The sequence below is a fragment of the Mytilus galloprovincialis genome, chromosome 10 (genome assembly GCF_965363235.1).
Source record: "Mytilus galloprovincialis chromosome 10, xbMytGall1.hap1.1, whole genome shotgun sequence".
Lineage (NCBI taxonomy): Eukaryota > Metazoa > Mollusca > Bivalvia > Mytilida > Mytilidae > Mytilus > Mytilus galloprovincialis.
Genome location: NC_134847.1, coordinates 51910060 through 51926195, shown reverse-complemented (window position 1 = coordinate 51926195; position 16136 = coordinate 51910060). Strand labels below are relative to the sequence as shown.

Below are 16136 nucleotides of genomic sequence, written 5' to 3'. Positions count from 1 at the left end.
TTTGAATACGGATGTTTGACTGATTATTCACTTAAAGGGGCACACGCTGTCAAATTCATGTTCACCGATTTGTCTGAATTTATCATATTTGATTTATGCGATATATACAAACTGAAATAGTTATCAATGCATGAACTGATAATGTATATCAGCATTTCGTGTGCGGTCGGTGAAACGAAAGGAAGGCGCAACAAGCGTATGTGCGGCCATAGATCAGACATCAATCTCAGTGCAAGTGACATTCTTTACAAGCATTATAATTTGCCTTATCATTCCATCGTTTCTAGGACAGTTCGCATTATCGAAAAAATATAAATATACCACAGGCCTAACAATCCTTATGTTGCAACGCCTCTCCGTAGACAACAAGAGGACTACTGGATTCGACAATTGGGAACTGCGACACCATATGGTTGCGTTGACAAAATTGATGGTATAGGCATTCTATCTAGTCCTTTCTGCAGCTCGGTGAATGTGATGAATATTTCAACTCTACTCCTCGACGTACAACTGCTCTGCATGATGTCTCTATTAGTGACTTGTCGTCATTTATACAAAAACCGTTAGGTATGCATCACATTCGCGAGAAACGTTAAGAAAACTTTGAGAAAATTTACGACTATCATTGTGTATAATCACATTTGAAGTTGTGACTTAATAAACAATATGTTTGGTTAAGAGGAACAAATGGGTCCGTCTTTCATTATGCTTCATTAAAGCTAAAACTGTTTGATTTTAATTTCTCCTAAAATGATATGTAAAAAAAAAATATCGGTATTGTGATATAACCTTCACATTATGACTAAATCAAACATTTGAACATACTGTCTCAGCGCATTAGCGAGTACAAATTGTCAAAATACTACAATCTTTAATAATATTTTAAAGTTTAAAAACTTGAAACAAAAATTTAAAACGAACATATGGCGATAAAGTATGATAAACTTCGCAGAGGAAAAAAACCCAACAATCCTACAAAATATGAAAGAACGAGAACTTTCAAAATTATTTTTTCAAAGGAGCAGCGTTAACGATTTTTTTCCAGAAGAAAAGGGAAAAAAGGGTGAAAAGTCAGTTCACTCTAACAAATTGTAAGATACAAATGGTGATATATATTAGGACTTACACTTTAGACAGGCTAACACTTCCTACACGTATATATGCATTGTAAATGCTTCCTTAATCTTTATTTTTAGAATGAAATAGTTATGTAAAACCAACGAAATGGCATACATACAGTTGAAAGACAATATCCGGCCTGAACTGACAGCCGATGTTGTACATATTCCTAGTTCGTCTAAACAAGGTAATATTATGATAAAATGTGCATGTGGTCTTATTGATATAACCTTCACATTATGACTAAAATAAACATTTGATAATACTGTCTCAGCGCATTAGCGAGTACAAAGTGTCAAAATACTACAATCTTTAATAATATTTTGACGTTTATTAACTTGGGGCAAAAATGTAAAACGAACATATGGCGATATAGTATGATTAACTACGCAGAGAAAAAAACCCGACAATCCTGAAAAATCTGAAAGAACGAGAACTTTCAAAATTATTTTATTTAAGGAGCAGCGTTAACGATTTTTTCAAGAATAAAAGGGAAAAAAGGGTGAAAAGTCAGTTCACTCTAACAAATTGTAAGATACAAATGGTGATATATATTAGGACTTACACTTTAGACAGGCTAACACTTCCTACACGTATATATGCAGTGTAAATGCTTCCTTAATCTTTATTTTTAGAATGAAATAGTTACGTAAAACCAACGAAATGGCATACATACAGTTTAAAGACAATATCCCGCCTGAACTGACAGCCCATATTGTACAGATTCCTAGTTCGTCTAAACAAGGTAATATTATGATAAAATGTGCATGCGGTCTTATTGTTGTATTCTCATCTCTTTCGCAGTATATTTTTCAGTTCAATCACTGGCGACTATTAGTTGCTTGTCTTAAAACATTTTCATCAAGAACAATTAACTTTTATACAAGTCAACTTTGAGGCAGAAAACATGCCTGGATACATTTTGAATGTTGTAAGTCAAAAGGTTCAACTTAAATCACAGCTCTTTAACACGCAGAAAATATAGGTATATAATAATACTTTCCTTCCAAAAGCAGTACAGCTTATTAACATACTATATAGGAAAATATCATTTCTATCGATCATCGCGGTTGGAAGACGTCAAGAACACAGTATTATTTTATTTAGGGGGTTCACTCTATACACGCAAATTTTTATTAGTCTTCACTTCAAGGTTAATCGAGCAAATTTGAGCAAATTTTATTAAATAATGCTTTTTACAGTTTTTTTACTTTACTACGGGCTCATGAGATTCTTAAATCTGATCTAATTGCTGTGTCCACAATTATTATTCTACGTATATCACCTGTATCGGTTTGTACAATTCCATGGACATTCCATACACCATTATGCTTAAGGGGTTTTCATATGTCATGTCAAGATAATGTATAATATTTTCCGTTGTCTGCGACAAATATTTTTTTTTCTGATAAAGTCACTTTTCTGAAAACCAATAAAATATAGTTTTTATATATATATATATTATCGAACCAGGATGTTAATGACAACACACACCTAAAATTCGTTTTGGTCTATCCCGTTTAACACATGGACATTTCCGCGAGAAATCTTCTATTGAGACGTAATTAATGGACGTAAATTTGGAATAATGCCTATTTAATGTGAAAATATATTGTTCTATGTGTTTGTATTTTTCATGAATTCAAAGGATTGTGGGCATATAACAAAATATGCATCAAGTTGTTCAACACACACACACATATATTACCCGTATATCGATACAATTACATTAGATGTATGTTTCATTATAATACGGCATTCTGATTGGCTACACTGCAATCTCGCGTTATTCCTTAACCAATTTCATTAAACAATAAAATTTATCATTCGTGATGACACGAGGTCCCACAATTTAGTGCACATGTAAATCAAATAAAAACTCGATAAAAATTATGTTTTCATGATCCTAGCTAAAAAAAATGTAATTATAAGTATTGAATGCTTCTTTTAGTAATTGCTTAGGGTTGTGAAAGCGTTGGCCGTGCGCACATTTTAAGACGAATCGCGGAAGCGCTCCATACAAAATGTACTTCGGTCAACGCTTTTACTGCCCAATGAAATTACAAAACGAACCATTCAATTCTTAAACACAATTGATTAATAAGAGCAGTGGAGCATGACACTCAACATAATCACATCAATATGTCGCCGTTCTAGTATGCGAATAATAAATGTTATGTGAGCGGCCAATCAAAAGAAACAAGTCTGTTGATATTGTATTTAGAAAATACCGATTTGTTTGACGATTTTACGGAAACTCGACGTCAAAACAATATATTTTGCCATTAAGCTCTGCACTTGTTTCGGCTTTCAAATCTATGACTTTAATTGTTCCCGATTAAATTTACTAACTCCAGAAAAGTTCTTAGAACACAAATGATTTGTTGTAATTTTTTAAAACAATTAACCATTTTATATGTACTTTTGTTAAGCGTTACCAATGGTATTTATTACAAGATGATAATATGTGTGTCTTTTATTAAATATTTATGTATGCTCATTCGAACCAGTGACTTGAGAGAATGTTTTGATAACTTCCAAATCAAGTCCAATCCGCCATTCATAATCAAATTTTTGTTAGCAAAACTCTAGCTAAAGATATCACGAACGCCTGATTGTTAGCGAACATTGATCCTTGTTTGATCGTCAGCCTCTTCAAAAATTGATAAAAGAGATGCAAATGATACCACAGGGACATTCAACTCGATAAAGGAACAACGCATCGGTTACAAACGAAAAAACGACAAAAAGACAAAACACAGAACACAAACTATCTAACATAGATTGTATTCAAATGCCAATGTTTTTAAATTACAAATATGTGTTGAAAAAGCTTACACACATTGTTTATATACATTTCTCTGAACAAGATGTTAAGGAAGTAATACAAACTTAAGATGTTAAGGAAGTAATACATTTCAACGTAAACTATTCAATTTGTAAAGAATAAATGTCACCACAGAATTTGCGGAACAGTTAAAAGTGTGTATCATCAATAAAGCATGTATGTTTACAGCTGTACTAATAATCACCACTTAATTTTTAGTGCTGTCAATGTAACTAGCAGGCAGCACATTTCATTATCCAAGACGAACAATTCAGATACTTTTTTTTGTCTATGTTTAATTTTTAATTATATAAGTTGCAGTACGCAGAAAAGTCTACTTGAAATTGATCTTGGATAAATGTGTCTTCCTTCAATATGCTAATAAGATAACAAGTTAAAGTATTTAATGTATACTTATCAAATGTACCAGGATTATAATTTAGTACGCCAGACGCGCGTTTCGTCTACATAAGACTCATCAGTGACGCTCATATCGAAATATTTATAAAGCCAAACAAGAACAAAGTTGAAGAGCATTTAAAATCCAAAATTCCAAAAAGTTGTGCCAAATACGTCTAAGGTAATCTATGCCTGGGATAAGAAAATCCTTAGTTTTTCGAAAAATTCAAAGTTTTATAAACCGGAAATTTATAAAAATGACCACATTATTGATATTCATGTCAACACCGAAGTGTTGACTACTGGGCTGGTGATACCCTCTGGGACGAAACGTCCACCAGCAGTGGCATCGACCCAGTGGTGTAAATAGTTATCAAAGGTACCAGGATTATAATTTAGTACGCCAGACGCGCGTTTCGTCTACATAAGACTCATCAGTGACGCTCATATCGAAATATTTATAAAGCCAAACAAGAACAAAGTTGAAGAGCATCTAAAATCCAAAATTCCAAAAAGTTGTGCCAAATACGTCTAAGGTAATCTATACCTGGGATAAGAAAATCCTTAGTTTTTCGAAAAATTCAAAGTTTTATAAACCGGAAATTTATAAAAATGACCACATTAATGATATTCATGTCAACACCGAAGTGTTGACTACTGGGCTGGTGATATCCTCGGGGACGAAACGTCCACCAGCAGTGGCATCGACCCAGTGGTGTAAATAGTTATCAAAGGTACCAGGATTATAATTTAGTACGCCAGACGCGCGTTTCGTCTACATAAGACTCATCAGTGACGCTCATATCGAAATATTTATAAAGCCAAACAAGAACAAAGTTGAAGAGCATTTAAAATCCAAAATTCCAAAAAGTTGTGCCAAATACGTCTAAGGTAATCTATGCCTGGGATAAGAAAATCCTTAGTTTTTCGAAGTATTCGATCATTTTTTAAACAAAAGAAATATAGATGTTTTAAGATGGATCATCGATAATATTAACAGTACCAATTTAATGCGTGATATCTCTTTAACGTTATGATGATTGATGTTTTCAGCGAAACTCGAGAATTAAACAAATTAAAAGTCCAAAACTTCATATAAACATCATGTTAAAGTTAAACATCATAAACCGGCCAAAAATATTTTTGATGCAAAATTAAGTTTTCAAATTTATTTTAAGATAAATGATATAATGTGTATAATAATGATTTGCAGTTACAAAACCTGATCTAGATGATGAAAAGAAGAGATGGTTGGTCGTAGGCATTTGTCTTCATACAATTGTAGCTCCCACATTAAGGCAGTATGTTGCACCTGTTATAAACAGCTTGTATCTTTCAATGAGGCAACAATACAATATAGACAGCCAAAACGATAAAAATTATTTGAAGAAATATAATCCGACGAACAGATACTTAAATTATGAGGCAATAAACAATAACAGTAAGCAGAGAAAGTTGTCCTCTTATAATTACAAAGTACAGAATGAAGTTGACTTTTCCAAATTATTTTTGCTTCCTCATATGGCCCATTATACTGGTTTCGATCACACATGTGACTCGTCTGCACTACTTGGACTTCTGATCAACATAGACACATTCCCAACTATTGTTAAAATAGTTGCAGAGACGGTTGGTATAATTATGATAGTAATAAAACGATTATTATTTATGTACAAAAAAAAACATACTAACAAAATACCGAACTCAGAGGAAAATTCAAAACGGAAAGTCCCTACGTAAATGGCACAATAAAAAGCTCAAACACATCAAACCAACTGTCGTATACCTCAAATGGTACAGGCATTTTCATAGAAAATTGTGGACTAAACCTGTTTAAAGCTAGCTAAACCTGTCACTTGTAAATAATACATCTCGACTTTTTTGTTTGATAAATTTTATCAGAAAATCTTTCAGAAAAACTGATTGGCACACCTCAAAAGCTAACCAGACTTATCCGTTTTGTACGGTACTCGTCCGTTTCGTTTCCGTTTTGTATCCGTTACTTGTCCGTTATACGTCTTTGGAGGTCTGGAAGATGAATTCACCAACGGACTTCTACCGGACGTCCAACGGATGCCAATTGAAAATTTCGCGTCAGAAATGCCAATTATTGGTATTAGTGAAGCAGCTTACCATAAAAATCATGCAAATTGTGATACAAGCATGAAACTTTGTGAGAACATGCCTTTAGGTGTATGTAATCATAATAGGGGGGTAGCCACGAAAAAAATCCACCCGATCATGGCGGCCATCTTGGATTTTCAAAATGACGTCTTTTCAGGGAAAAACATCAAATGTATGAACCCTTTTGCTTGTTTTGTATCCAAAATGTTACAAGATGGAGTAAATCATTATAAATAAAAATAAAACATCACTTCCGTGCAAATATCGGATGATTACTCAATCCTGGTTTTTTAGGAATATCATGAATATGACTGTTTTATAACCCTAATAATGTCAGTCGCTATATTCCGCCGAGAGCCGACATATGGTTGATTGCTACATTAAGTTCGATAGCCTATAGGCCGCTAGAGGTCACAGAGTTATCCGATTTAACTGTTTTACTGAGTGTGAATTGTTATCAGACGTGTCTCTGTATTTGTCTATCCAACGTTCATGTATTTAGTTACGAAGTTTTATTTGTAATTCTGATCGGATATAGATTTGAAGGAATTCTATCCCTACTACTAACGCAATTCTATAATAATATTGTTGTTACATGTAAATACATCAAATAACATAATAAGAAAACTAGTCTTGAATTTCTAGAAAATTACCTGTGATGTTACTTTTTGTTGCGTTAATCCATTCATGTTACGGACACACAATTTGTCCACTTCTCTTATAGTTGATGTGTTTCACTCGGTTTAAGTTTGTAACCCACTGACTAATTCTGTTGCATTTATCTATTACCCAGATATTATTTGCGTTATTGTTCTGGTTACTTTTGTTTATTTATATAATAGTTATTTTATTTTTGAAATGGCAAAAAGTATTCGCTTATCAGCTTCCTCAGCAGATAGTTGGGAAACTATATGGACAAAATATTGTTTGTGTCAGGAGGTCACAACAGACCTACTGAAATCGTCAGATGAAGGATATACAATGTTGGGGCAAAACTATCCCTCTTTTTCATGAATTAAATGCCCTCCTTATCCCTCTAGATATTCGGCGATTAAACCATGGAGATGGTATTGAAAGGCAGATTTGCCAAGAGAAGAACCTCAGACAGACAAGATAGTAGTTGTTGGTGCAGCTATGGCCAATTCACCGTGTGGAACATACACTTTTGGTGATTACGCAAAAGATGTGATTTTGCCATACATTATCCACCTTACTTCAAAACATTCAAGAAAGAGTAGACATTATCTATGATATTTTCATAGAAAACAGTCTAAAAGAACAAATATGTAAAGCGAGGGGTGCTGGATCCAGGCGAAAAGTTTTTGGCACCAGTAAGACCCATAAAGGTTGTCAAGCTTCTTTCGAGTGGATGAAAAGAAGACGGAATTGTTTCATTTCCTTGCCAACAAAATTTTCTCGATTCAATCTGACAAAATGATTCTTGTGGCAAAAGGCGAAAACGTTATGACACATTATGATGATGACCATGATGATCGCAGTCCATGTAATCACGAAGAAGCAGACACAAGGATATTTGTTCATATCAAAAGTGGGGCTGAAAAGGGGTGTATGTCTTCACTGATAATCAGCTCAGACACTGATGTAGTAGCTTTTGCGGTGTCTCTTTTCAAAACACTTCAAGTAAAAAAAACTTTGGGTTGCGTTTGGAAAAGGAAAAGACCTGCGATGGCTTCCGATTCATAGAATTTAACATGCTCTTGGTTCTAAATCAGTAGCTTTGCCATTTTTTATGCTTTCACTGGATGTGACACGGTCTCCGGCTTTCATGGAAAGGAGAAGAAATCGGCTTGGCAATCGTGGTTTCAACATTTGATATCAACGAATCCAGACTTGAATTCTGTACACGTAAACAAAGACATTATGACACAATTCCACCCACTAGATCTGTACCGATTGACCAAACGAAACGAGTGGTCATGTATGTGGACAGCCAGTCACACATGAATAACAACCACCTAATCCTAGTGACTGGGAATTGGTCAAGAAGAACGCAGATGGGTTATGGACTACTCATTTTACACAATTAGGAGCAATCGCTGCATCTTGCCAGGAGTTACACAAATGTGGCTACAAGTAAACTTGTTCTGATAGATGTAAGTGTTTCAAACCTGACCTGTACGACATTGTGTGCATTTAGCTGTTTAATTGGAATACATCGAAAAATACGGTAGATTATTACATTGTTCAATCCTCCAGCATGTCTTACATAATTACCGATACATCAAATAGACATTTTTATCGAATATCATTACCACTATTATTTCACTCCGGTGTATGAACTTTTATGACCCTTACCGGAGGTGGTGTATTGTTTTTACAATTGCTGTCTGTTTGACATATTTTCATGTCATTTGATTGTATTTCAAATAGTTGTGATGACCTATTTCACGTTGGTCACGGTTAGGATAGTTTTTTAATCTCCACTATGGACCAAAATTATGTAAATTTTTAATTCAAGATGGCCGCCGTGAAAAAAAATCAAAAACATGTTGGCTACCCCTCTAATATGATAAAGTACATCCTAAAGAATGTCTTTGCCAAATCCTATGCTTGTATCACCATTTGCATGATTGTGTCAAATTTCGGTACTAAGCCGCCCCACTATATGTCAAATTTCTTAAGGTTCATGAATTCTTATTATTCATAATCGACCTTAGAGTAAGGGCGATTCTTCACAAACAAGTAGCTCTTATTCAGGTCAGACACTGACCTTTTGCGGTATTTTGAAGAATAAACCAAAACCAGTTACACCTAAACATTTTGAATATTTATTCGATGTTTATGTATTATTATTGTCGCCTTTAATTTTTCCGTATATTTTGTTCATCCGTTTTATCCGGTACGCTTCCGTTAGGTGTCCGTTTATGCGGTACTCGTCCGTTGGATGTACGTTCGACATCCGTTCTGTCCGGTACGTTTCAGTTTCTCGTACGTTGCATATCCGGTGTGTGTCCGTTAGGCATCCGTTACACGTCCGTTTTATTCGGTTACTACATCAACGGACTCCAACGGATAACAATGTTGTCAACGAACAACTTTTATTTTCATCCGTTAGGCGTCCGTTCGTCCTATCCGGTAAGGTGTGACCGAGGCTTAAGCTTTTCGAAATATACATAAAAATGGATAACAGAAAATGCCTGAAGGAAAGAGCAGTACAACAGACAATATCAATCAAGGAATTCTCCGAAAACATACAAACAATATAAAAACAACAATAACAACAACTACAGACAACCATATGAAGCATTTTTGAGCGTAATTGAAGCATGGACAGTAAATGTTACAAGAACGATCTGACGATTACAAAAATAGCTTTTTATGGGACCGTAGTTGTGATTTAACTCGTACATTTTTGCATACAACAATTTCTAACCAAAGCGAATTGACTAAGTGGATTTATCTTACTGAAGTGCGCCTCCGTGTAGTTTTAGGATATCATTCTTATAAATTCCTGAGTTATTAAGATTTTGACGAAAAACTTAAACAAATTAATGATGATAAAGAGAGAAAACAGACACTATACTTAAAAACAGTAGCACAATGGTAATATAGAACTATAACTACTGTTTCGTCAAATAAAATGAATTTAAATTTATGTCAATTGTTTTAAATAATATAAATTTAAACCCATTTTTATTTGTATATGTAGGTATCGTTTTGTTTTACTTTAGATTCGCTCGGATATAAGGAATCCCTGGGCTCATTGTGACTTTTCTGTATGGGATGCAAACAAATACCTTTCTTCATTTCAACTGATGAACCAACTTATTAGGAACTTGAAGTTGACAACTACAGATGAAAACAGGATTTTGGGAGACTTAACTCTCTGGGAATCCAACGGTAAGCAATCATAAAAAAGAATAACTTTGTTTTAATTGTATTTTTCTTAACACAGATAGTCCTGTAACAAGAAGACTGTGAGTTCGTTAATTAAATATCTACACTGATGTTGGAAGATTGTTGCTTCTCGATGGGTTATTACAATATAGCATTAATATATATATAAAAGACGATGTGGTATGAATGCCAATAAGACAACTGTCCACAAGAGATCAAAATGACACAGAAATTAACAACAATAGGTCACCGTACGGCCTTCATCAATGAGCAAAGCCCATACCTCATAGTCAGCCATAAAAGGCCCCGAAATGACAAGATAAAACAATTCAAACGAGAAAACTAACGGACTTATTTATATATTAAAAAATGAACGAAAAACAAATATGCAACACATAAACAAACGACAACCACTGAACTTCAGGCTCCTGACTTGGGACAGGCAAGTATATATAGTTTGTGATTGAGAATCGGTCGTGACTTATTGCAAATATACGATAAAAAAATAATGATTTTTGTAAAACCAAGGTTTCAATTGTCTTAATAAAAATAATAAGTCTGATTCCATTTCTGTAATCGAGTTTTGAATGTAAAAAAATCAACTCACTGTTCCTAACTCTATTTGCAATTTTGGATGAATGCCATTGATGTACCAGATTATGAGCTTATAAATTCCGCCGTTGGGGATTTTACGGTTATGCATTAAAATCTTTCCTATCTTTTTTTTTCTATTATTGCATTTATGATATTTTATTATTAAAAAATATTTTTGATAACTCATAACGTATAATAGTGAGATTAAGGGTATTACATTTGTTTCCAAAACTTTCAAACGACACGTATTTTCGGCACACAATCATTTGATTACAACTTAATGTAATTCTAGGCACACTCTGGTCTACCATATATTTTAAATTTAAACATGAAAAATCAAGTGAAACTGTGAGCTATACTTCTCACGGATAATACCCCGCCCAAATATGGATAAATTTAACAGTGTAAAAATATGTAAGTGTTCGGTAAGTAGGAAGTTGTTGAGTTATGAATTCTGAAAATGTATCACATGATATAGCTGACTTTTATAAAACCTGAAACCAAATTTCAGAAATCCATAAATAATCACAAATGATATAACAAAAACACGGCTTGTTTTTATCTTTTAAAACAAAAAAAGTTATAAAATTGAGAAAGGAAATGGGGAATGTGTGAAAGCAACAAAAACTCGACCATAGGACAGACAACAGCCGAAGGCCAACAATGGGTTTTCAATGTAGCGAGAAACTCCCGCACCCCTAGGCGTCCTTCAGCTGGCTCCTTAAAAAGTATGTTTACTAGTACAGTGATAATCGCATCATACTAAACTCCGAATTATGCACAAGAAACTAAAATTAAAAATCATACAAGACTTACAAAGGCCAGAGGCTCCTGACTTGAGACAGGCGCAAAATTGCGACGGGGTTAAACATGTTTATGAGATCTCAACATTCCTCCTATACCTCTAGCCAATGTAGAAAAGTAAACGCATAACAATACGCACATTAAAATTCAGTTTAAGAGAAGTCCGAGTCCGATGTCAGAAGATGTAACAAAAGAAAATAAATAAAATGACAATAATACTTAAATAACAACAGACTACTACATTTGTAGCAGTTAACTGACATGCCAGCTCCAGACCTCAATTAAACTGATTGAAAGATTGTCTTCATCATATGAATATTAGGCACAATCCCTCCCGTTAGGGGTTTAGTATCATACTATCATAAAATATATGAGAAGAACATAACCCGTGTCATGCCAACAACTGTTTTTTAAATAAATGTGTTTAGTTCCGATGCAAAGACCTTATAAGTGAATCAATATTAAAGCCAAAATATGCAATCTTTAATGACCTGGCAACAGTATCGTAACTATATCCCTTCTTAATAAGTGTGTTTAAAGGTTTTGTAAGCTTTTGAGGTGAATACTGACAGAAGGAAAAATACGTCCACAAATCCGAATTTTAAGCAAATATCTGCAATTTCGACCTCATTTTACTCAAAAAGTAGCACAGGAAGGTATATTTTTATTAAATATTTGATTCAATCAGTTAAAAAAGTAACCTGTTTGTAATTTTTCATTAAAATTTCATTGTGGGATCAAAACTATATCGTATGCCCTTTAAAAGAGCTTTAGGTTTAAAAATCATGATTATCAAAGGTGTCAGGCTTTTAATGTCATTGATTACTTATACTCACCAACAAATTTGCAAAAAGGAAAATTTTTGTGAAAGAAGAATATATATTTAGACCATTTTGAGCCAAAAGCTACTTTTCTATGAGTTTGCATTATTAATTGAGGACAAATGCGCTCCATTGTATACTAATTTAAGATTTCCAGAAAACAAGTGGTCATTTTTAGTAGTACTTGTCTTTCGAAAGGCAGTTCTTACTTAACAGACGTTAAACTTTGGTTGAAAATGTGTATGTAGGTGCTTGATGTACAATTCAGGATATACCTGGTTTCGAAGAAGTTAAACTAAAGGTAACATTTCAAAGAAAGCTGTGGAAATTGCAAAATTTGGTTGAATAGATACAGACATTTGAATTGGCGGTCTGATACCTTTATAACTTACTACAACGTATTTTAAACTTACAAAAAGTCTTCAGTGCATACTTAAAGATGCATGGATTCGATATTATATATTCGCACTTCGTGGTTGTTTAAGTAAAGAAGCCGTTTTATTAAGCACTACCAACGGTCAAATAATCTATAATACTAAAATTACGAGGTCCAATTTGTCAGCCGTCATCACGTAAAAACGACGAATCAAAGAATTCAACTTTATATATAACTAATATAGTACAAAGGTGTAGATTAAAAATTACACCACTCCAGGCCCTTTTGTTTTCCAAGTAATTAATATTGCCAATAATTAAGAAGTTCCGGGTCGAGTCCGATATCGATACCAATAGTATATTCACCTGTTACCGATTACCTAATCTGTACGTTCCGCATCTGACAGGCGCACCACTCAACGGTGTATTCAGGATTAATATGCTATATAGTATTACACGGGTAATAATCACAGGGTTGACACTACTTAATTGTCAAATTGTTACCTATTGTAGTATTTTAATCAGTTAGACTTTCTAAGATAACAATACGAATACTAAAAATCTGGACTAAAATAAGGCGTATAGGTACAGTTTTCAATTTGTTAACGGGCATGACGTAAAACAGCGAATCAAAGAATTCAATATTTATAACTAATATAGGACAATGCTGTTGATTAAAAAATACTCCATTCCAGGACCTTTTGTTTTCCAAATAATTATTATTATCAATAATTGATAAGTTCCAGTTCGACGGGTTCAAACAGAAAGATTTGAAAGATGAGAAAACTGTGCATCTTATAATCAGCATGACTTCATCAGATGACAATACTAATACTAAAATAAGGCTTGCGCATAGTAATATACTTTAATTCAGTCACGGACCCGCGATATACGGGTGTGTTCTAGTCAGATATAAACATAAATGAATATATTAATAGATAGCCAACTCGTGCAATCGAATTATTCAAAGTCTGTTTGGTTTCATATTACAGGTTTAACAAACATGTTAACCATTGTTTTTATTTGTATGAGAAAGAGGTTTTTGTAGATCGAATCAGTTTATCTTTGTTTCACCTTCAAAGTTGACATTCTTTTTCACGTAACAGGTGAATGCTCCAAGTTCATTCGTAACCCATCTCTAGCTACGGAGTAATACAGAAGTTAATATGCATACGGTATAAATGAGGTCAAATTATTCACTTGCAAGTGAACTGTAAACTAATGGAAACCTAGATTTTTAATTCCGGAATGAATTGACATGGAATTTCTCTTTCTAGAGTCTTCATTATTTCTTAATGTATGCTTTAGAATAACTAAAAGGCAATACTTTAAATACTGGACATGAATAACATTAAAGTCATCAATATAAAAGTAAAGACTTTTATGCGGGAACATGAACGTCACAAATGATCAGGGATACGTTGTTTGTAGAAACCGCATTATCGTCTCTGTTTCCTCGTCAAGGCCGTTTAAAAACACAGCAATATTTTCACTTGGCATGAGTCGCTCGACCGCGGCCACCATCAACGATATTGCTTCCTTAACATATGAGATAATCTTTTTTTCTGGTGTTTTTAGGGTTCAATACTAAGCTTTCCTTTATAAGAGTGTGTACAAAAGAGTTATGTCTTTATGTGTTTTTTCTTTTGGTCATGTTTGACTTGTGTTTTTTATTCCCCTTTCTAACTTTTCAACATTTAACAGTTGTTATATTATGCTATAAATAACGTTCACTGCAAAAATATGTGAATATGGGTCACTGACTACCTTAAAGTTTGAAAAATAGTTCACATATTAGCTAATGTTCTTTGCGGATGATGTTTTTTATTCATAAAATGAAAAAGTGTTGTGACGATTCCATCTGGGCATAAAGTTAAATATGAACATTTTAAAAATATTTTGATATGAGCGTCACTGATGAGTCTTATGTAGACGAAACGCGCGTCTGGCGTACTAAATTATAATCCTGGTACCTTTGATAACTACTTCAACGCTTTTTGACAATTTCAATATATTCAATAAGTAGATATAGGAAGATGTGGTGTGAGACAACTCTCCATTTAAATAACAATTTATAAAAGTAAACCATCATAGGTCAATGTACGGCCTTCAAACACGGAGCTTTTGTTCACACCGAACAAAAAGCTATAAAAGGCCCCAAAATAACTATTGTAAAACCATTCAAACGGGAAAACCAAAAGTGTACGATTGTATAAATATCTGTACTAAAATATGTATTGTTGCCATGTTTTGGGATTCAACTGCACCTAACAAGACTGAGGTATGTGACTTTGGATAAACACAAACATTTCGTTTTACGAGGACAACATTTAGGTAATATTGTTTTGCCAGTATATAAATAGTGTGAATAATAATCATGTTAATATTTATGATAAATGTATCAATCTTTTTCTTTCACTCAGGTATTCTGTTTCTACAAGGGAAAACCATAGGCCTGGATTTGCTGGAAGAGGTAACAAAACAGACCACCTCTCTTGCCAAGTATGCACTGAAAGTTACAAACGAAGCAGATGAAAGCTTTAGAAAAGTTGAAAATGAATTATCAAGCATTCAAAATGGGCTAAGCTCTTCCATTGATCGCATTTTGCAAATTGAAAGTAAACATGAGATATTTCACAATGCTATTGAGGAATCCAGTAAGGATATTGCAGGTCTAAGGGATAAAAACATAAGTCTTGAAAACAGACAGTTAAGTAATGAAAAAAAGATTGAGAGTACGAAAAACGTTTTGAAAAAGGCTGTAGAACAAGTTGGAGAGTTGAATATTTCTAGCAAAGAAACAGTTACAAACATTGCTTATTTGTCAGAATCGCAAAAAAATACCGAGAAAGGTCTGGTTGAAATTGAAAAAAGTATTATTGGGATTAAAGAAGATATTGAAAAGCTTAAATATAATTCTCATGTAAGGCCAGAAGGAACAGTTTACTTTTATCCACCAGATCGCTTGAAATGCTTTGTAGGTAGAAGCAGAGAGTTGGCGGAGTTACAAGTAAATTTTATGAAAAACAAAGATTCTCAATATGCTCAGGTGATTTGTGGATTAGGTGGATGTGGCAAAACTACCGTTGCTATAGAGTATGCCTGGCAATTTCAAAACTTTTACCCAGGTGGTGTGTTTTGGATGTCTGCGGAGTCAAACGACACATTAGAAACATCGGTATCAAATCTGGCAATAGATGTAAACACCACCGGAA

The 16136-nt window shown here is 33.8% G+C and overlaps 1 long non-coding RNA gene across 1 annotated transcript; it reads left to right on the top strand.

Annotated features, from left to right (window-relative positions):
* The first annotated feature begins 1752 nt into the window (after positions 1 to 1752).
* LOC143047792 (uncharacterized) lies at positions 1753 to 15670 on the top strand. The gene is made up of 4 exons (XR_012969662.1): positions 1753 to 1864; positions 5559 to 5974; positions 10162 to 10330; positions 15345 to 15670. It is a non-coding gene; the product is annotated as an uncharacterized LOC143047792 (long non-coding RNA).
* Positions 15671 to 16136: the final 466 nt, after the last annotated feature.